The following is a 24,431-nucleotide window of genomic DNA, read 5'->3' on the forward strand; positions in this document are numbered from 1 at the left end:
TTCAGAAAATTGGATGCGAAACCGAATTATGCAATTTCCATTATTCAACACTCATAATCGCAAATGCTCAGTACAGCACTGCTTTAGCAGGGGGCGGCAGGGTGTGAGTGACTCCTCCAATTAAAACCAGGGACCATGTCATTTGCCATTGCTATTACTGTGGTTAAAGCAGATAGGGCTTTCTAACAGAGGCTTGCCTCCTCTGAGGAAAAAACCTCACTGGGCTCCAGAATTGCTGTTAGTATAGGAATGTTGACTCTAGGGTTAACATTAAAATGTATTTTTTCTTAAAATGTAAACATTAAGTTTTGTTTTGTTTTAATGAACATTGTTATATAATTATGATACACGACTATGTGTGTGTATATATATATACACACATAGTCGTGTATCATAATTATATAACAATGTTCATTAAAACAAAACTAAACTTAATGTTAGGTTATTCATCCAGAAATTCCAAAAACACTCAATAACTGTAATGTAAAAGGATATAGCTTGAACGTTTGTCAACTTTTTAAAAGCCATTTCATTTGGCCATTTTAGAAGCACGCTACCATGCCTGAAGTTGCACAGCAGTACTAAAAATCCCTTGCCAATCCCCTGGGTTGTCTGTGTTATTGTCACTGTCTTATGTCTGCTCCAAAATTGTTACACATTAAAATACTTTTTTCCCATGATTTTACACCAGAAAACTGTTCGGTACTGTCAGCCAATCAGCTTCTTGCTCTAGAAGCCCGCTTTGACATCAACACAACAGCTGTGATTCAAATTGGTCAGCGTACGTTTTTGGATTTTCATTTCCCAGCTTTGTAATTCTGTCAACGTTCACTGTGAACTTGTCAGGACCGCTGAGAGCCGTCATGGGCCCCGGGGAAGGATTGGTATGTCCCGCTGACAAAAATAAACCATTCATCTCTGCTCTTAACTAATAGCCTGTATTGGTAAATATATTTGTATTTTAAGCAATATAACCGATCATTCTCTAATTGTGTTTACCACCAGCTGAAGAAAGTACTTTATTTATTTTACACAATACCATTTTTCTAACAAACTGTTGAACCACGTTGTTTTGAGCAAATTATAGATCTTAATAATAGAATAATTCATTCTGTGGTATATATTGTGCAACTTCAGGGTTCTTTTAAAGTTTTTAAAAGTCTTTAAAAAATACGTAAAATTGCTATGCCTTTTTTCAGATTTTTGGTGTAGTAAAATATGAAATGCGAAAGTTCAAATCACTGTGTGAAAGGAAGTGTTTGACAGTGCCTGGATACACAATCATTACACCACAGAAGCACATCGGCTCGGTGTGCAGTACGGGAGTCTTTCTTTTTAATGTGGTGGTGGGAACGCAAAGGGTCTTGTGCAGGGCTACTTGTTTTAAAATATTTTATATATATATTAAAAAAAAAAAAAAAAAAAAAGTTCCCCCTTCATCAGGGGCCCCCTTCGGGGCGTTGGGCCCCGGGGAAATTTCCCCGTCCTCCCAACCCTCTTGGTGGGCCTGCAACTTGGCTATCTCTTGTAATGTACATCAGCAAAGGTTAGCACCTGATTCACTGCTGCTGGTCCAAAAGCTCTGCCATGATGGGCTCACAACATGCTCAGCAACCTTTCATGTTACACCTGTGTATTGTACTAGCCACTCAATTGACTGAAGTTCATTTATTTACAATATGAATATTGTTATTTTATTTGTATTCATCTTGTCGGGACTAGGAGTAGAATGACAATATTCAATATTCAAGGTAAAATCCTGCATTTGAAAATGTCTAATTCTCTATTTGTGTACAGTAATTACAGTTTTGCACTCATTGCTGTTTGTGCACTATATTTTAAAACTGCTTGGAATTTTGTTTAACTATTTAATAATGTACCAAAAAATTGTTTATACGTAATGAATTGCAACCACAACTGTACAGTTCAAAATTGCTTTCCATTTCAACTCAAACAGCTGCATACAATTCCAGTCTTGGCACTGCTAGTCGTTACGAGTATACACTGTAAACACACAGAAACACACTTATGCTGCTGCTGCTGTTTTGAAATTGAAGCATGAGATTAGTGGACTATCAGTCTCAGAGGACGATGGTCACATGGGCCCCCTAGTCCTCTGCTTACATTTGTCAGCAGAAGGGTACCCAACATATAACAACAAGGCAAAGACACTTTCAAAATATGTGAGAAACATTTTCTAACAGCAACACTGCCCTCTCATTGAAGGCTCTACTGTCTGGAAGATGACCGTGATTTTCATTAGCGTCCTTGCAAATAACTCCCGTCACAGTCCTTCATCGACAGAATTAAAACAAAGGAAGTGCAACTGTCACAGCAACTCCCTAAATGTGCCATTTGCCTGTATATGGAGTCACAGTCGGATTTATATTTACTGTGGGACAGATACTTCAGGGTCTTTTGTATTACACAGAACAGGGGTGAGAAATCTGAGCTAACCCAAGTGAGGCATTCCCCCCGTACGACACAGCTCTGTTATGAGAAACGGAATTCTTGGATTTTTTGAAACAATGATTATTCTATGTTTTATCATCTCAATGCAGTTGATCTTACAACATACAATGCAATATTTGCACACCATAGGAACATATGAAAATGTAAGAATGAGAGGAGGCCATTCAGCCTATCTAAGCTCGTCTGGTTCCTAGTAGCTGATTGATCTCAAAACTTTGTCAGGTTGGGTCTTAAAGGATTCAAATGATTCAGCAGCACCAACATGACCAGGTAACCTATTCTCTAGTCACAACTATCTGTGTGCAAAAATGTCTCCTGCCCTCTATATTTAATTTTTTTAATTTAATATTCATTACATTGATTATATTTTCTAAAGTAATGACTATACCCATATGCTCCCCCAGTGTAGTTGTGGATTTCCAGTGCTATATTATTCAGAAATTATCTTGCATTGCTTAGTTTCTTGTGCACTTGCACTGGGGCAGGCCTGCAGAGCTGGGTAAATGTGTATCTTTCCACAGTCTTTCAAGTCAAATCAATTTCAGAGGACTAGAAGAACATCTTACTACGTTACTGAACTATCACAGTCCTGTTTTTTATCTAAGAAAAAGACAGCTAGTTAATGTATTATGTAGCTAATAAGATTTGTCATGTTGCTATATGTTTCAGAATGGTGTGCGGTTTGTTAATATGTGGTTACTTACGTCGTAATAAGCACCACAAATTGCTGTTTATGTCATTCAAAGTATACTGCGGTTACCTTTGTAAAACTGAAGCACAGTACAGTAAAGCAAAGTAAAACCCAAGGGAAAGACTGCTGGAGCACAAGCAAGTATGGTAAAGCTGTGGGAAAATTACCATGGAGAAGTTTTATAGGGGCAACTTAAAACATAATGTATTTTAAATATATACTTTGAAAAGTAATTGATAAACAGATAACTTATTTCATTAATTTCATTATTTCATATATATATACAGAGAGAGAGAGAGAGAGAGAGAGAGAGAGAATGTGAAACATATATGCATGTATTTTAAGAACTATGAAGCGACGCCACTCTCCTAGGATGAATATCAGCATCCTGTAAAATATATATTTAGATCTACAGACTATACTACTAAAGATTAGTAAACATAATGAAATGCCTATTGGTTCCTCAGCCTACTTTCATATTGTATGCATTTCCATATTTTATAACAAAATCTATTCATGTGATTCTAAGCCAAGTAAACAAGTAGTCAATCGAAGATTTAAATAATAATAATAATAATAATAATAATAATAATAATAATAATAATAATAATAATGTCTTTGTGTCTGTCTCTCCATTAAAACTATTTAGATTTATTCATGATAATTGTTTTCATGTAAAATATTTTCATAGATCGATTGGGAAATAGTTATATAGTTTTAATTTAGTTTGTAAATGAAAATAAAGTAATTGGTACTGCTTCCTACTGTCTTCAGATATTCCAGGTCTTTGTTTAATTCAATGAACTAAATAATTCCAAATCAGTTTAAGATTGTGAGTTGCTAAATCTACACGTATATCTGTAAACTGGTTTGCTTAATTATATGCAGCCCTTGTAAAACTAATCTAAATTACTTAGGGATAAATGCAGACAATCTGTACATTTTAAATGTTTCTATTCACATATAAGACTTCCAAATCAATATATGTCAAATAACAGAGAAATAAATCTGTTCTCCGCCCCCCCCCCCCAAAAAAAAATGAATTCTGTTTTTCAATTATAAGATGCTTACCTGGCATTTAAATAATTTGTAACAAACCTCTTCTAAACAATAGCAGAGTCATTTTATATCATTAAAATCTGAGTTTATCCCCATTTTAATCTTTTTTCTTTCATATCCCAAACTCAACAAAATGAATACAAAAATGCTTATCCAGGATATGAAAGGAAAAATATGATTCTGACATAATGGAAAATGGACTGAAGATATTTGTTTTAAATAAAACCAGTTTGAATGAAATACCATTGATGCCAAAGTGTTGGCTATATAAAAAGAATAATATTACTAATACTCTGAGCTTTAAAAAGGTCATACATGAATAGGAATACCAGACGTAAAGGTGATGCATGAACAGGGTTACCAGGCGTAAAGGTGATGCATGAACAGGGTTACCAGACGTAAAGGTGATGCATGAACAGGGTTACCAGACGTAAAGGTGATGCATGAACGGGGTTACCAGACGTAGGGGTGATGCATGAACGGGGTTACCAGACGTAGGGGTGATGCATGAACGGGGTTACCAGACGTAGGGGTGATGCATGAACGGGGTTACCAGACGTAAAGTTGATGCATGAACAGGGTTACCAGACGTAGGGGTGATGCATGAACGGGGTTACCAGACGTAAAGTTGATGCATGAACAGGGTACCAGGCGTCCTGAGATTGTCCCACTTTTCAGCCTTCATTTTTTGTCCTGGTCAGAAACAGTAAAATTGTTAAATCGTCCCAGTTTTGTAATTGTAATTCACATTTATTTAAGTTCAAAACTGTAGCAGTTTGGTAAGTTAAACAGCAGAGTCATTTATTAGGTTGTGTTAGTACCATTCAAAAAGAAAATAAACAATGTATGCATTATTTGTTTAATAATTCTGATTGTGTTTATAAATAATATTCTGTTTAAGTTCCTGGACCATGTTTTTATGTTTTTCATCTTGGTAGTGCCACCAGCCATGTAGCCTTTTAAGTAAGTCCCAATTGTGTCTTTATTAACACAGCCATTTTTAAAATATATACTGAGCATCAAAAGAAACTTATCACTTATATTTGGATAAAATTCACTAGATGTGATCGAAAAATGACAAACTGTGTTTTAGAGCAGGTGCAGTGACTTCTTATTGTTCTGATTAACAATTGACATCACGAAGATGCTGCAAAATGATCTGTCGATCTTGGGCAGGTGTTGTGACTCTTGTTCTCCCAGTTCGTGGCCTGTCATTGACAGAGTGTGTCTGGTTATACCGTCTCGCCAGGTTTGAAATTGGTGGCTGTGAGCACCCAAGACGGCGAGCCACAGTACGCTGCCCTAGTCCAGCCTCCAACATGCCGACTGCACGAAGGCGCTGCTCTCTTGACAAACGTGGCATAATGTTTTTTTTTCTGTGATTTTTTTTATTGCTTTTATTCAAGCTTGCAATTCAACAGCTGAAATCACTCCATACCCAGTGTCCAATCAACTGTCTCACTAATTAGGTGATTAAGTGCATATGCTTCAGTCATAGTCGCTCAAGCGTGTCATGGTGAAGGATGAATGATTGAGAGATTAAAAAGAAACCAAAAACATTTCGTCAATGTCCATCATTTATATACTATATTTTTTTCGAAAATAAATGTGTTATAATAGTGATACGTTTCTTTTGATGCTTGGTATACAGTATATAAATGGTAAAAGCTGATCTAATTTTTCTAACCTGGCCTTTTATATATTTAACATGTTTTGGTCATATGACAATATAAAGAAAACAATGCACTGTTATGATCTACAATAAATACATTGCATCTGTTTACCTTTATACTATGAATGTTTTCTTACAGTATATAGGCTACAATTATTTCAACTCTTCACAGTTGCTACAGCGTCAGTGAATTAAATTCACTGTGAGTATAAATAATCAAAAGAAAATAATCTGAAGCATTTTATCATGCCAATATTTCTGTTGAGAAAAAAAGCTATAATTTTAAACTGGTTCTTCATTCACTTATTTAAAGTGAAAGTGCCTTTACAATTAGCCTTCCATCTATATCTACACATTTATCACTAAATGTCACAAATATAATGATTGCCTCAATACCCATAAACAAAAACATGAGCAGAATCTTGAATAATATAACTCAGTTGCTTTCTTCCAATTTTATTTAACAGTTTTGATTTTTAAAAAGGTTTATTAAAGTGTTTATTAAAGAGTAAACAGGTTCTAGACATGCCCCCCATTAAGTTCTTACCCATTTTAGTTAGGAATTGGACATGCAGAAAATAAAATATTGACAGTTGAATTAAGAACTGTTATAGTGATACAAACCTCATAAAAACACATGCTGCTGCCCTGCACTCCCACGGCAGATATAGACACGCAGGGCTCAATTCATTGGAAAGGTTCAGACACTGCAGCAAACATTATGCCCCAAATCTTAATGAAAGTAAAGACAAAAGGGAGAGTATTGGTATGAAAAAAAAGAGGAAAAAAGTATCTTAACAGCTGAATAAAACTCCATTGTGGGGCACAAACAGCATTTTTGTTCGGCTCCCAGTTTTATACAACAAGTGCTCAGAAATCTAGCGTCATTCATGTTGCTTGGTAATTTTGTTTTTACAGGATCTTGTTTTGGAAATCTATCTTGTATTTATTCTAATCAAGTTCCCAAGCTTGATCAAGAAAACAGGTCTCCAAATTGAGCTGTTTAATTGAATTTAATCAGCTGGTATTTTAACATTCTTTCTTTTCTATACACTGGCTTGTGATATCTACAGATTACTACATGAACAGACTTGTTATATGTTGGTATATTGTTAGGTACAGTATATGTATTGTTGGTTATTCATCCATTCTTAAGGAATAGCTGCTTGTTCATAGTGTATCCTCTGTGTATTTCTGGACTTGTTCAAACTTCTTAAGTTTGTCATTTTTCATCTCATTGATTACATCCTGGCAGATTTGGAATGCTTTCATGTTTTATTGTTTAGGGTGTGCTTTCCAATAACTTTTCTGCAAGACCCCTGGAACAGCATTCTCTTCTATTTCTTTTGCTAGCCCTTTTCCAAATACAGATTTTAACTATTCTTGGGGAACTCCATTTTTGCAGCTGTCACTTTTCAGATTGTATATCCTGCAGCTCTTAGCATCACTGAGCTCAGTTAATATGCTCTATTCTCTGATGCCCAGGAACAAGCCAATCAGATGCATGTTCTGAGCAGATGAGCTCCTGTCGCTCCTGCTGCGTCACTGTGTTTGAGCAAAGGGGCGTCTAGGAACACAAGTTTTATCACGCATAATACACGATTACGCTTGATTTTCATGAACTTGTTTACAAAGAGTTCTATTTAAATTATTTCCACGTGCCTCCAATAAGATCAATTGAATATTTCCATTAGGTTGCATGACTGGATGTATTCATGAAAAGCTGACAGTTTCATATCATCTGCCGTTGTGTATGCTCAGTCACCAAAAATCATACTTTTGTGTATTTAAGCTCTTTACTTAATATTCATGGTTTGTAAGTGTAATTTGAATACTATTTTGATTTGCTTACATTGTATGTCTAAAGTTTCATCTGGTCATATCTTCTTCGCATGCAGCCTAATCATGTGGTGTAACTCCATGGATGTTATGTAGTTTATTACTTTTTGTTACTTCTGAAATATCTTTTTCAACATGATATCAATTGTTTTGGCATTTTTATTCAAATATCATGGACATAAATCAACTCAGAAATTAAGGTGACATTTTTTTTGAGTCGGTAGACGGTAAAATCCACCGTGAGGATTGCGTCATACTTAAAGGGATATGCTGATGCTGATCAAGCATAGTGATATTCCTAAAGCTGAGGGAACACAAAGCCACTTTCAGGGGTGCAAATCTGGTGCTATGGCGCTAGATTCTAGTGCCAGGGTACCTCATATAGCGCCAGCAACATTACATTCTGGCGCCACATTTGATTTATTCCTTAGATGATGATAGTTTCTCAGTGGGTCTGAACTACTCACATGACCCACCCACACTCATCCACATAACTGCACTAAAAACATTGAAGAGAGGGATTGATTAATTTAGCACCACTAGGCTCTCTTTCTAAACAGTTTAGCACCAATTTTCCAAATGATTTGCACCCCTGACTTTGTGGTTTGAAGCTTGGTTTCAGGCCACTGCATGGCACACCAAGGACTTGATGTTTGATACAGCAAAGTTGCCTCAGACTAGGTCTACCAGTCTCCTGGAACCAGGTTTCAAACCGCTGGTCCTGAAAAAGTGGTTTTGTGTTCCCTTAGCTCGAGGCTGGAGATACACAAGCATTTTTTATTGTCAATTTTAGTTGACAACAAAAAATTGACAACTGAATTGCTGTTGTTAAATGTGCCACATGCACACTGGAAAATTATTTTAAGTAAGCATGTTTCAGCAGCTGCTGTAGTAATTAGAATAATTTTGAAAAGATGTTGACGCAGAAAAACTCGAATGTGGATCAGAGTGCTACAGAAACAACAGGAAGCACATCATGCTGTGATGCAGGAGCTGAGTTCGGAGGTTTTTCGGTTTGTCTTCTACCTTCGCTGGCGATTTCCCTGAAAGCTAATTCCTCCTGCTCGTCTTCAAATGAACTCATTTTTGATTGATAGTTCGTAATTGTCCAGTGACTACATCGACATTACATTACATTGCATTTATTATTTCTAAAATGGGAAAAAAAATATTAATATTGCTTATGCTATTGCTTAGGTAAAATTATTTATATATCAATGCTCTAAAGAAAAGGTAACAGATTTGAAAACGAGATTCATGTGTAGGGCTGTGTGTCTGTAAAGACCAACACGCTGGATATGTGAGCAGTAGAGACACGTCTCATTGTAGACATCCACATGTACAAAAGTGCACAAACTCTCGTGTCCTCGCCTGATCCATGGTTGTGGCATGTGAGGAGATAAAAGTAAAACAACACGTATTTATAACACCTACTTAATACACTGTAAAGTGATTACTCTTGCATAACTAAAACATTACATTAACACACCATTTCATACAAATTGAGAACAGGGTAAACATTTCTTAAATATGTTTTCAGATGTATATATTCTTTTCAGAGATATTGCCTATAATACCTGGCCGGTTATTAAGGGGAAAACGTGCTCATTAATACCAGCAACAGAGTGCAAGCTGTCAAAGTGAAAGGAATTCCACAACAAGCAACACAGAACTTTAGAACTCTGGCTGGAAAAAAATGGTCCCCAGATATTATGAAAAATACTGCATGGGGTAGTGTGGGATAAATGAGAATTGAATGCCCAACCTGTGGGTGGGATGCTTGGTGGGTATTACATTCTCATATCCCACACTACTCCGGGAAGTATTTTCTATATTATCTAGTGAACAATTTTTTTGTGCCAGGGTTTTTAAGTTCTGCCTTGCTTGTTTAGCAAAACTGTGAGTGAAATCAGATGATTAGAAAATGCAATATCACTGGCTGAGCATACACACCGCGTAGAAAATGTGTCCACTGCATTGTTGAAAATAGAGCAGTGGTGTATTCCAGCAACTCGAATGCCAATTGAAAATTTGAATTGTCAATAGTAACACACAGTCGATGTTTATTGTCAGTTTCAGAAAATGCTTAAAAATTGCTTGTGTATCTCCGGATATTGGATTGCAAAAAGTTGATATACACTCTGAAGATTTTGAAAAATAAAAAATTAATGAATGCTTAGAAGCTATTAGTTTTTGTTATTCCTGGACACTATTCACTGATCACTGAAATAAACTGATTATTATTGTTTATTTCTTAACAGATGCCCTTATCCATTGTTACATTACATTAGAGATCACATTATTTTTACATACAATTACATTATTTTTTTTACACATTATTTTTACATACAATCACCCATTTATACAGTTGGGTTTTTACTGGAGCAATCTAGGTAAAGTACCTTGCTCAAGGGTACAGCAGCCGTGTCCCCCACCTGGGATTGAACCCACGACCCTCCGCTCAAGAGTCCAGAGCCCTAACCACTACTCCACACTGCTGCCCCTGATGGATTTTTTTTAAAATAGGTTTATCATTATTGTTTTTTTTGTTTTGTTTTGCTTCAACGATTTTGTAATGAGATGGAAATTACAGTAAAAATTAAACAAAAACATAACATTACAAAACTAGCAACAAACAACTCATACAATTAATTTTAGACTAAAAAGTTAAAGGACTTCTGCTCTTTCCTTTTGCAAAAAATAGACTACTCATTGCACATTGATTTTTATATTTATCAATTTATGAATGTATTTTCTTTATATTAGACATAGCCTGTGTCCCACATTGCTAAATTGCTAAAAAAAATATATAGTTCATTCTGTCTTTCCATTATTTTATGTGTGTGCTGTTGAAAACATGAATCCGTTATTACAAAGACTCGAGATCAATATTGGTCATTTTTGCATCAAATCATATCCCTGTCTAAATCACTGGGTCCTGGAAATGCTGTGGCAAAACTTGATGCAGGTTCGTGTGTGGTATGGGCTAAAAAAACCCTTGTATGTTATTATGAACAGAGGTGGCGGTAATGCGTTACTGTAATAATATTACTTTTGTCAATCCCGAGGTAATATAACGCGTTACATTTTAATGGGAGTAATAATATTACAGTTACTTTCCAAAAAAAAAAAAAATCTAGTCTCATTACCTTTTCTCTGTTGTACACCTACTTTTTCAAACCAAAGTAAATTTCAGTTTTCAAACTCTAAGCCAATAAGGTCTTAGTTTCATTTTTATCTGGCTAATTGTGTGCACGCTGTGCAATCAGGTTAACTGGCTTGCGTACAGAGATTAATAAAGGCATAACAGAGCTCTTGACAGGCAGAGAAACAGCTTCTTCTTCACTAACCGCATTCAACTATTAAAAAAAATGGAAAAGATCAGTGAAGAAATCATTGAAAACATGTCTTCGCAAGTATCACGGCCTACCTTCTCTGGTTGGGGGTATGGCCACTACCTTGACATGACTCAGGACGATGGCAAAAACTTCAGTCAAATGTTGTTTGTTTGTTATACTACAAGAGTGTTAAAATACTATTTGACACATTTAATAATGAATTACCAGACGTATAGTTAAAAAGTAAGGAAAAGTCACAACAACTGTTTCACAGGACAGGATGAGACAGAAATGTAGCGAGTAACATGTAAACGAGCAATATAACATGCTACTTTTTTTTTTAAAAATAAATAAGGACATTATATGAGTTTTTCCTGAAGAAACAAGTAACGAGTAATTTACATTACATTTTTCAGTAACGTGCCCAACACTGATTCTGAAACAACAAACTCATCTTACTTATTGTTTTTAACAAAAAAAAAAAAAAAAAACAGCTTACATGGTTTTGTGCTGAGTAATGGCAGATAAATATAATTAAATAAGAACGTACTGTAACTTTAAAATAATAAATAAGTGCATAGTTTAACCAGGGTAAAAAAGCATGCTAACTATATTAGAGCTGGTGTTGTGTTGTTTCTTTTATATTATTTATTTATTTATTATTTATTTATTTTACTATTGGTAGCCAGAAATATTTATTTTGTAAAGTTCTTATGGATAAAGTCATCTCCATTTATTGATAAAGTCAACTCTGCTTAGTGTCTCCATGTTTGCCCAATCCCTTGGAAGTGTGTATTGAGCGGGATGACTATATATTGAACATTCTCTAGGTAGTCTAATCCATGTGATCATGAAATGGGCTAAATGAAAATGTGTATTAATTTACTGCAGTAGCAATATTATGTATTAGTAAAGATTTTTTCAAAAACTATAATAAAACATTTACAGAAAACTCTGAATGTGTTTTTTTCCCCCAACAAAACCAGTACTTCCGACTTTCACAAACTGACACCACTGCAAATGAATTTCTTCACATTTAGGCAACTCTAATAGAGATACTTCACACTTACTTTTTTTTCTTTTTTTTTTTACTACAGCCCTCAACACAGCACAGTTGTAGTGTATAATCTTTCTTAAAACAGTGTATGTGACAGACTAGTACCAGCAAAATTGGCAAATGCACGACTCTATCTATTGACAAAACACTGATACTTACTATACACACACCGTCTTTACATGCCAGCTATCGTGTAGGAACAGAAAGCATGTACTAAGTGCATTTTATTTGGATACAAAAGTTGGACGTTTAATTTTGCCTTGTACTGATTCTCAATGAAGATTTGATAAATAATGTATTCTTTTTCATTCTTCAGTGGATTTTATGACCCAGGGTATATCAATAGAAATATCAAAACACTTAATATGTTGAAAAAGATACCTCAGTAATACATAGAGCACAGGAGACAGCAATTGAAAGTCATGCATTTGTTGTAAACACTAAAGGGTGTTTAATAAAACCTGAACATTGTTTCTTGTGATTATTTAGAAGAGTATGTTTTTTTTCAATTTACCAGCTGCCTGTCCTTTCCAATATGATCTTGTCGTCCATCACCACCTCCAACTGGAAGACAAAAAACAGCTGTTAGCTGACACTGGAAACATATTACATGTATAACTGCTGCTTGGAGCTGTGATCCCCACACAAGCAGCACCCACAAAGGGTTATGCAACAGTTCCATATTCACAATGCGCCCTGTCTGGAACATTGCACCTGGTTCCATATTCACAATGCACCCTGTCTGGAACATTGCACCTGGCTCCATATTTACAATGAACCTTGTCTGGAACATTGCACCTGGCTCCATATTCACAATGAACCTTGTCTGGAACATTGCACCTGGCTCCATATTCACAATGAACCTTGTCTGGAACATTGCACCTGGCTCCATATTCACAATGAACCTTGTATGGAACATTGCACCTCGCTCCATATTCACAATGCTCCCTGTCTGGAACATTGCACCTGGTTCCAATATCAAACTGGGGCTGCTGCCGGTTCTGCAGTCTGCTAATTTGACAAAGCTCAGATTTTGTCTGTATGTATCTTATTTTGGTATAATTGCTAATAATAAATAACTTCACCTACTTCCAATATTTGCTGATAATAAAATGAATTCACAGCCCTCTTTCCTGTTTTTTCATCAGTCCTTGGCATTTCATGCTCATAGGGTGGGAGAGTATTTCTAACTGGGGCTGACAGACCCACTTGAAATCAGTTTGATATTGATCTGCTGCTAATGGAAACGAACGGGACTGATTTCAAATCTTCAAGCTTCAAGTCGGCCTCAGTGGCAGTTGAAAACGTAACTTTAAACACATAATTGCAAATGTGGCCTGTACTTGGCAGTCTTTTGAAACTAGCAGCCATTGGGGTCCTAGGCCCTAGGGGACTGAAGCCAGAGACCCTACGGACGGAACAGTTATAGGGATGGAAAAAATAAAAGGAGCAGAGAATTTAGGGGAATGAAGGTTCCAAACCTCCCTATGACCAGCTCTGAAGGCACATTTTAACTAGTGATATGCAATGTTGGGGGGTAACACATTACATGTGACGGGTTATTGTAATCTGATTACATTTTTCAGTAAAGAAATGTGGTAAAAGATTACATTTTATGTGAAAAAATAATGTTACTTTTAGTTACATGTAATGTTGAAGTGTAAAGAAATAAGGAGAGACGATTCATTGAAGATCCATTATTTATGGGAGCTTGACATTTGAATTTGAGCAAAAAGAGTTTCAAATGAAGTAGTACAGTTCTAAAAGAAGCAGGGATACAGTGTTCTTGTAAGTCTTCCTGATTGGAGTTTCAAACCCACCTATACAGGTTTTAGAAAATGTCAACGAGAGTTTCTTCAAATTGTTCTTTCGATTTTGAAAGTAGTGACGGTAACTTGCAATCTGCAATGGCAATTTGTGAATAAAAGATAATCCTAAGCAAGAACATGACTTCATAAAATTCGTAATTGTTGAAGAGATCAAATAAGACATTTACATTTAAACAAACAAAAAAAGTTAGAAACAGGACTGTCAATGTTTGTTTTCAAAAACACACTCCCTTAAAAATGGATGTCAACCACACAAAACGGGTAACTCTGATTCTTGAACAATACTAGTAGCAGTCCTAGTATTAAACTACATTGATAACACACTACAAAAAGGCTTGTGATTCAAAAAACATGTATTAGCTGTTCTGTTGTTAAGAGTAGTGCAGTAACAGGCATCAAATTCAAGACTTTATTTTAACATAGAGATCATTATGCCTGCTATAAAACATTATTCTTCTGTAACCTCAAACAAGTTTTAAAAACATGTGTGAGTTTATGGACTGTCTTCACGAAGCATTATCTCATGAGATACTGAAAAGAAAAGATTTACCACATGACCACTGCGTAGATTGAAAATAATGGAATAGACAGTATCATGCAATTAACACATTTTCAACAGGTTCCTTTCCATTTTAAGTGATACCTGTCAGCTTACACCATGTTAAAGGGGCAGAAATAATTATTCAGAGAAACCTAAAGGGTTTGCCAAGCTGGATTACTATTTACCAGACTTTATAACTTCTTCAGAAGGAAAATCCTGTTTGTGCAATCAGGGCAGCTTCTAAACAAAACTCAGAAAAGCTGATTATCTGTGAAAAGGTGGAGAAGCTTATGGGTGATGCAGTGGGCTTCATTTACTGCACACAGTCAAGAGAAACGATATTTAACACGTCATCACCTTTAGGATTTCCACCACATAATATACAATGTATGAGCCATGTTTAACAGAAGAAAGTGGCTGAAAAAAAATTCCAAGTACCTATTAATCACGGCACACTAATGATTCAAGCAAATTGAATATTTTGAAAAAAAAAATTCTATAAAGTAACCTTTTAATAAGTATAAATATTGAGATATGTAATGTTTTCATACAGGAAGCGCCTGGTTTGGAGATTGGACACTTCATACAGGAAGCGCCTGGTTTGGAGATTGGAGTTTGGAGGATAGCACAGAAAGAGAAATGGAGAGAGAGAGATACTTCTTGAAAGTGAAATCAGAGGAGAAGAGGGCAGAAAAGAGACTAGATTTGCAGCAGTAAATCGGAAATAAAATAGATTTTTTTTGTGAATTGAAAATCTCGGAATTTGATATTATTGAATTTGCTACTGTGAAATGTAATAAATATACTTGTGTAGAAATGAAATTACAAAGACTAATTTATTCACAAAATGTTTTTGAAAGTAAAAGATTCCACTCTGAATATCACCATCTCTGTCTCTGAATCCACTTTCAATGTAGATCAAACATTGCCAAAGTGAAAACAAAAACCTATATCCTCGTAGCTTGAAAGTTGGAAGTTTTCACAATATGTCCATACTGTCCCAGTTTAAGGACTTAAAAATCTGGAACCTTAATTGTACTACAACTTTTTAAAAGTTATTTATTTATTTACCTTGGACTGTCTGATCACACCGTGTAACAAATTTTTTTTTTTTTTTTGGTTCCTGGGTAGTAAGTGTTATTTCCTAATTGCTTATGCCTCAAAAGTATAGAAAATGGCTATTATTCCCCACAAACTTTGCTTTTGTGACCAGGACAGTGATATTCTGAAATTTACCTATTTTCCAGAACATTCCAGATAGATTCAGTGCTGAGTAAACTTGGAGTAACTTCTAGAACTTCCTAGAACTTTCCAGTAATATAAATAGTAGTATAAATACAGGGACCTTAAGCCCACCAGTTCAGTTTAGTTCCAGCTGCCTAAGTGGATACATATCTGCATTTTTCTGAGATGGCATCAAGAGGCTGCAATGGTGGCATTCCTGATGGGTCTCCAAGGCGGTTTTACCAAGTTTCCCTGCTATCTTTGCTTTTGGGACAGCAGGGACACCAAGGCGCACTACCACAGGCGGGACTGGCCACAGCGGACCGAGTTCTCTGTGGGGAGGAACAACGTCAAGTGGGAGCCACTGGTGGACCCCCAGAAGGTGCTGATGCCACCACTGCACATCAAATTGGGCCTTATGAAACAATTTGTCAGAGCTCTAGATAAGGAGTCGGCAGCCTTCAAGTACCTTCAAGACTTCTTCCCTAAGCTGTCTGAGGCAAAGGTCAAAGCCGGTGTCTTCGTCGGACCACAGATAAAGAAGATCCTGGAGTGCAATGAATTCCCCATGAAGCTCACTAGTAAGGAGAAAGCGGCTTGGAACAGCTTTGTCGCAGTGGTTCGGGGCTTCCTGGGCAATCACAAGGCCGAAAACTATGTGGAGCTGGTTGAGACTCTGGTGAAGAACTACGGCACAATGGGCTGTAGGATGTCCCTCAAAGTCCATATCCTTGATGCTCATCTTGATAAATTCAAGGAGAACATGGGAGCGTACTCGGAGGAGCAAGGCGAGCGCTTCCACCAGGATATACTGGACTTTGAACGCCGCTACCAAGGACAGTATAACGAGAACATGATGGGAGACTACATTTGGGGGCTGATTCGTGAAAGTGATTTACAGTATAATCGTAAATCTCGAAAAACTACTCACTTCTAAATCTTTTGTAGTCATTTTTGTATTACTTTAGTATAAATACATGTTAATTTGGATTCATATGTTGTTTTTTTCTGACTTTATGTGAACGAAAAGACACAAATTCGCCCATTTTCTCATTGGAAATAGGTAAATTTCAAAATATCACTGTCCTGGTCACAAAAGCAAAGTTTGTGGGGAATAATAGCCATTTTCTATACTTTTGAGGCATAAGCAATTAGGAAATAACACTTACTACCCAGGAACAAAAATTGTGTTACATAGTGTCATTATTGTAGGCCTCTGAAACGTTTTGAGACAGAGCGCCAGCTTCACTGTGAATCATCTCCTCAGTAAGCAATGGTTTTAGAACAGTGACCTTAATGAATCTCACATTTTCCTTTATTGAGCAAACACAGGACAGCTGACCTCAAAGCAATGGGAGAGCAGGGTCCGGTTGTTGTATAATGTATAATAAATTGTTATTGTATCACAAATAAAAAGTAAATGGTAGCTATCAACCATGAAACCAGTGTACTACAATACTACCCATATTGGTAATTCAAAAATAAACCGCGAATGTTATACATCTTTCCTTTATAATACTTCTTCTACCTCTGTTCAAGGTACTGTATGTAATGTAGAGAGCATGGTTCATAGGCTGTCTACATCATGGTTCAATACTGTTGAACGTGGTGTAGTGGATCACATGCACAAACCCCATCCCAGAAGATGGCAGTCTAGATGATGCAAGAAAGCCAGCTGCAACACCATAGATGTGATTGATTTAAACAAAATCCAGACACACAAATCAGCCTGCAATGACAGATCCTGACGTCCACTGTTGCAATGTTGGACACTATCACGAATGAGCACGGTCCCACAGTCACACTGGAATTCATTACATTTGTAACCTTCGCACGACTGACTCAGAGTATTTTGACATTTAACATATGTGGCAATGTGCCCGCCCCTGTGTGCATATTATGTGTTGTAAGTTGCGTGCGTGTGTTAATGTTGGTGTATAGTCATTGGTACACGGGATATAAACGGGTCTGTGTTTCACGTGTGATTTAAAAAGGTAGATTTATATTTAGGCACGAGGAGGGCACACATCACTTCACGTGCTTGTTAAATGTAATATGTGAGCACGGGGTTGCACAGAATTAATTCACGTGCTGGGATTCAAGTGAATAATTAATTAGTAATTGAATCCCAGCACAACAGTATATATAGATGCACATTTCTTTCACTCGGGGTTAGGTGTTCGGTGAGTGGAGAACGGGATTGGAGACGGAGGTAAAGATAATAATAATAATAATAATAATAGTTAAATCTGCTCACCGTGTTTTGTCTGTGTAGTACGTTTTGTTTGTCTATTTATTTTGGCCTCAAGTGCCGTGTCCTGTGTTTTTGTCTGTTCAAACCTTTTATTTTCTGTTCTGTTTATTAAATGCTGAGCGAAAGCATTCGCTCAGCTTCACCAAACCACACATCTCTGTCTGTTTATTTCCTGCTTCTGGTCTGACGCCACCCACTCCAGCCGTCTTTGTGACACATATCATTCAATGTTGAATCTTGTCAAGATTTTTTTTACTTATCCCCTTATGAAGGGCTGTCAAGGCATGAATTACACTGTCTGAAAACTTCAGAACGTTCTTGTAAAGTGCACCCTGATTACAAGAAAGCAGTTTCTTGGGTTTATAGCGCAACTGACAGTAATTAAGGCATTCATCACTGCAATAGCATAGGAATTTATACCGTAGGTTCCAGGAATTTAATATTTCACTTTAACTGAACAAATAATCATAATAATTTGCTGGTGGTATAAAAATAAAATAAAACCTAATATTAATTTGGTGGAGACCTAACACACTTGCACGATGAGTGGAAGGTAATAGACACATGATCTCAGTTTAGGGTTTTCTCCATAAAACCTAATTTATAACCCCTGAATAGAATTTATTAAATTAGTTTGACCTGATTTCACTTGGAAATTCTACTAGAATTGAAGTCGTTAACCTGACAGGTCCCTTGGTGATGTACTGTAGCTTTATAAGCAATAAGCCTGTTTTTTTAAAATAAAGACAGCTTACTTTCATTGTGGTTGTATCATATATTACAGCATGTGTTTCAGAGTATAGGGTTTAGTGGTGATTCACCAGGGAGCTGCATGGCTGCATGGGCCAAGACCTTGCCACCCTGATTCATTGCTTATTGAAAAAAAACAAAAAAAAACAAACAGAAGGGCTGAATAATACTAAAGAATAATATGCAGTGTCCAAACTTAATACAATGTAGTAGACACAAAATGTCTATATGCAGCCCTTATTGATTCTGGTTGTATTGTATATTGCATTATTTGGAGTTCAGGTATTACCATTTATTATATTAGACAGCATTTTAGCGATGAAGGACAAACAATAAAACTGCTGTATAGTGCTACATTGTGTCGTATCCACTCGACAGGGTGGCTGGACATCGTACAATGTACCACACCTCTGGTGTGTGAAGCACAAGACAAGTGCTTAAACTTTCAGAAACTGACACCACTCAGTGTGGTAATGTTCTGTCTTGTTTGGGTATTGGTGATTCACGATGCAGGGTCTCTCATTGTATGATGCCATGCAGTTTCCATGCAATGACTGAATGGAATAAATCGTGTAAATTAAATTTTAAAAAGAAGAAGAAATACAACATCAGCTGGAAATTATGAAATGTTTTTAAACTATTGCACTATTACATACACTAATTATACATTAGGGTACAGCATTCAAGTTTGGTTTTTAATCCTCTGTGGTGGAATGGTTCAGTGACTCTCACCATTTAAAGTTCCTGCATCCTAATATCCAGAAATACAAAAATAAATTAAATGACAGACGTTTAGACTAGAAGTGTTTTGCAACGTTTTCAACATTGAACATGAGTTTGGGTTCACAGATAGATCCCTGGGTGGGGGGATGAAATATGAATGATCTCTTAATGGTCCCATCAAGAGGAGTGTGTGTGCGTGTGTGTGTGTGTTGTGTGTGTGTGTGTGTGTGTGTGTGTGCGACATGCAGGCAAGAAAGGGAATATAAATAAATAAAATCAAATAAAAATGCATACATAAAAGTAAGCCATGGACAATTAGAAAAGGGAACAAAAAAAGGACTGAAATAAAAATAAAAATCAAACAGGATGAGAAGGGGAGAAACATGTTTTCTGCTAGAGTGGTGTTATTTTGTTAAGAGATATGTTACATAAGCTTAGTGTAAATAAAGTACACATCCCACCATCCCTGCACACAAGAGGGTGGCATTACTGAGCTATGATTCAGATATTAAACCTGAAACTCAAAACTGCAACAAAAGTACCAAGAAAAAGTACAACGAAAGTCTTGCAGTGCGCAGAACGGCTCTTGGTTACAGTCAAACCCTTTCAGTATCACTTCCAATGCACTGAGCAAAAATGATGACAGTAGTCAGTTCACCAATAACCTGTCAAAATAAGAATTCTAGTTAGCACTAATAAAAAAGACAAGAAGTGCTAATACAAACTGCTGTTGTAGTTCCCATTTACAGTAAAAGTAAATAAGTCAACATTAAAAATAAACCTGTAGTACTTTGTATTTAATCACATCCTGATGTAACTATCACTATTTAATCATATCCTGATGTAACTATCACTATTACCTGCTGTATTATTGAATTGTGGTTTGTCAAACTTGTACTTTACTTGAACAAAAGTTATTGTATTTCTTGCTCTTATTGTATTACTTGTATTGTAACGCTTGAAATGTTTTTGCTTACGATTGTAAGTCGCCCTGGATAAGGGCGTCTGCTAAGAAATAAATAATAATAATAATAATTAACCCTACTATGTGCTATTTATTGCATTAATAAATAATTACAACACAGTGCGTTTTTCAGTGCAGTCAGCAACTACAAACAAAAACGTGCTGATATGTAAACTGCACAATCTCAATGCATCTGAGATATTAGGAAGGGTTGAAAGAAGTTTGCCGGTAACATGCCCCCACTCACTTTCATTATAGTCTGCCCTGGGAATGTAAATTACTGTAAGTGATACTAAAGGGATTTAGTTGGGAAAAGGGTTAGAGTAAGGATAGTCCATTAACATTCATGGAGCACTGTGGTTAATCCACGAATCAGGATGGTCGGATAACTGACAAGTCCCCAATGGAGGCAAACTGTTGACAGCCATCCCCATGAACGTAATAAAAAGCGAAATGATCAGGCTCCTCATCTGTTTAGAAATGCTCTGAAATTTGGAACAGTGCTCATAGTGACGTTGGATTTGAATGAATGCAAGATGAGATCTGGTACAAAAAAAAATGATTCACGCTGTTGAATACGAAATACTAAATGATTATCGACCGGATGTTTTTCAATTTAACAAGTACAACGAGAACCGAACAGTAAATGACAGAAACGTAGTGTTACGATAAGACTAGTTCAATCTGTAAAAATTGCAGAAGCTCCACTTTTGAAAAACAAAGCAACATCACGGAGGAGTCAAACTAAAGGGATGCTCCTGATGTAGACGGTTACCTACTGGAAAGAGAAATGCACAGAAAAGTTGCAACCACTTTTCTAAGGGGTAGGGCTTTTCAAAACAATTCAAAGAAATTTATCAGGTAAAAAAAAAATCAATAAAAAAACACATTTACTAACGGCATTCAGAACACGTAAACTATTGTAAATATCATAAAAATGGCTTACTTAATACTACAGTAAATATGTACTATTTTATTTTATCAAAAACACATGCCAACCATTGCGGCAACCTTGCCCAGCACAAAGCAAATAGGCACAACTGTAAAACCAATGGGGGCCAAGGTTGCCCCAATTGTTTCTACTAACTTGGCTTGTGTTTTTTATGCGTTTGATCCGCGTTTATTGTGCCTGAAAAACATAAGCCAAGTTAGTAGAAACAATAGGGCCAACCTTGGCCCCAGGTTAGACACAGGTTATCTGCTGGCTCGTACTCCTACAGGGTTACTTTTCAAACAAAATAATTCTCCTTGTCCACAATGAACTGTTCTCATTTCACCGAATCGACACACAGGTCTCCAAACCATCTCCTGCTCGCCAATAACGAGCACAAAGAATGAACCCCTTTAAATATGTTCCTTGATTACCAGATTGGAGACAGCTTAACTTCAGCTGCTCCTACAATGAGGTAATTAACCCTGTGAGAGACACGTTCAAGTGCCTCCCGACCCCTAGTGGACATTTCTAAGATTACCATCTCTTTGACTGAATTATTTTAACAGTTTTCTGGGAACATTGCCCTCTTCATTCTTAAACTGACATGCGTGTTTTCTATATATATATATAGTAATAAGTTGCGTGGAAATGTGTTAGAAAACACGTATGTTTACAGTAGAAAATATAGATGCCGGCACTGCAGAGATGTTTCAGACACAAGGTGCTTCGTCCCAGGAAACGTTAAATAGGAAACACTTCTTAGATGTTGCCACTGCCAAAGAGAAAAGACAGCAACTCGCGCTAAATAAAAGTCTACATCCCATAAGTGTGTCAATTATTCATGCTTTATTCATTAAAACAAGGTAAAAACAGCTACGCTGACGTGTCTTGACATGTTGGTTTCATCAGAGCGTACTGAAAGCAGGACTCAGTAGATCTATTAAATGCACCCAGTACTCATTGTCATTTAACACCTTATCCAATTACTAGAAATAGTAATCTAGCAATCAATGCATTCAATTCACATTCCAGATATTTAACAATCTGCTATATATTGTAGTGGCAGCGTATCTGGTCGGCAGCAGGAAGAAATGGAGGTGTCACAGGATGCAGTTTAAAGAAGTGAAAACTGCTATTTTTATTGAAGCGCTGGAACAGCAGGCAAATGGACATTCGCTTATTAAATGGTTTAGCTCAGATAGACAACTCCAGGACACATAGCTACATGAAAACCACAACACGACCTCCTAAATAGTGATCCCCCTGAGCCCTATTGGCTCACACACACAGGGCGATGCAATGTGACGACCACTTCAGGGGCAGGGCCGCATCATAGGGCTCCGTGCCAGTCCTGAATGGCAGTCCCTTCTGGGTCTGGGCTTCGTGGGACCGCTGCCCCTCTCCACACAGCAGGGCAAAGGCTAGCTAGCACAGCCCCAACAGCAACCTCGGAACCCTGCTGTTTGGCGAGGGTTGGGCGCTGCAGCCGTGGCGTGGGGCACTCTCTCTAGGGTAGTGATGCTGGGCTGTCTCTCTCTGGGGCTCTGGCGGCACAGGGCTCTCTCTCTTGGGCTCTGGCGGTGCAGGGCTCTCTCACTGGGGCTCTGGCAATGCTGGGCTCCCTCTCTGGACCTCTGGCGGCATGGGGCTCTTGCTCTGGGGCTGTGGCGGCACGGGGCTCTCTCTCTGGTAGTGCGGGACAGCCTCTTCCGGGTGGCGGGAGGTACTCTTTCGCTGACGATGCTGTGCAGTCTCTCACTGGCGGCGGCGCGATGTGCTCTCACTGGCAGCGTGGGGCACTCTCTCCCAGGTGGCGCAGGTCACTCTCTCTCAGACGGCAGTTGTGGAGCAGAGCTCTCTTGTGGCACGGGGTTCTCTTTCTCAGACGGTAGAGCTGGGCACTCTGGCGATGCTGGGTTCTCTCTCTGGGGCTCTGGCGCTGGCAACATAGAACGCTCCCTCCTTGGCGGCAGCATGGGACTCTCTGGCAGCGGCTGCGGTCTCTCCGGCAGCGACTCGACAGCCACCTGGATGACCTCATCCCACTCCCTCTCTGAGTGCTGCGGCTTCTCCTGGCTCCACACCCCCAGCTGTGCTCTCTCCCACTCGTCCGGTGCGGTGCTCTCTATTTCGGCGGGTTGTAGAAAGACAAATAGGAAAGAAAGAGTCGCCAAATTTAAAGGTGTATCGCTTTTCCTTCTTGTATTCTGCCTGGCTGATCCCACCCTGATCAGAAAGAACAAGTGCCCCTCCCAGGTGCTACATATGTGCAGCAGCAATCTGCCACATAAATTCAAGTGATTTTTTTTTTAAAATAAATATAATAATTGATTCAGCATAATGCAATTGTCATATCCAAATTCGATCATGATTTCATATTATTTCATCAACAGTATGCAACAAATACATACAATAGAAACTATCAACAATGCATGTTAAAGTAATGTGTGCAAAAGTATACATATTCAATAAAAGTGTCATTCATATCAACTACATTTTTTTCACATTAAAAATGTGTTTGTTACACATAAATAAAATACATTTATTTTTTTTGTTTTAAGTTTGCAATACAAACCCTGTGTGGTAATCGAACCCAAGACATGCTTCTAATGCAGCTTGCAATGCTGGCACCGTAGCATTCACGCCACAGTTTGTACTTCCATTTCACAACATTTGCAAGTAGTATAGCAGTAAAATTACAGTTTTTATAACAATGAGATGAACAAGATTTTGTAAATAATGATGATGTATTATCCCGATTGTATTAAAAGTTTTCATCTCATTTTGCAAACTATCATAATAAGCTTGATCTGTTCATTTAGTATAATGTAACGTGATCATGTTTAGGAAGCAGTACTAAGACCAAACCCAGACATATTTCTCAGTCAGCCTTGGTCTATCAAAACTGCAGATAATGTAATACAGTTTAACACAATTAAGCATTGGTGATTCCCAGTCCTTACATAAAATATGCCTTTACCGTTAACAGAATGCATTATGTTACATTTATTATTTTACTGAACTAATATGAAATCATGGAAACATCATCATTTATAACATATTCAAAACCACAATAATTGCAAA

This window comes from Acipenser ruthenus, chromosome 27, assembly GCF_902713425.1.
Source record: "Acipenser ruthenus chromosome 27, fAciRut3.2 maternal haplotype, whole genome shotgun sequence".
Classification (NCBI taxonomy): domain Eukaryota; kingdom Metazoa; phylum Chordata; class Actinopteri; order Acipenseriformes; family Acipenseridae; genus Acipenser; species Acipenser ruthenus.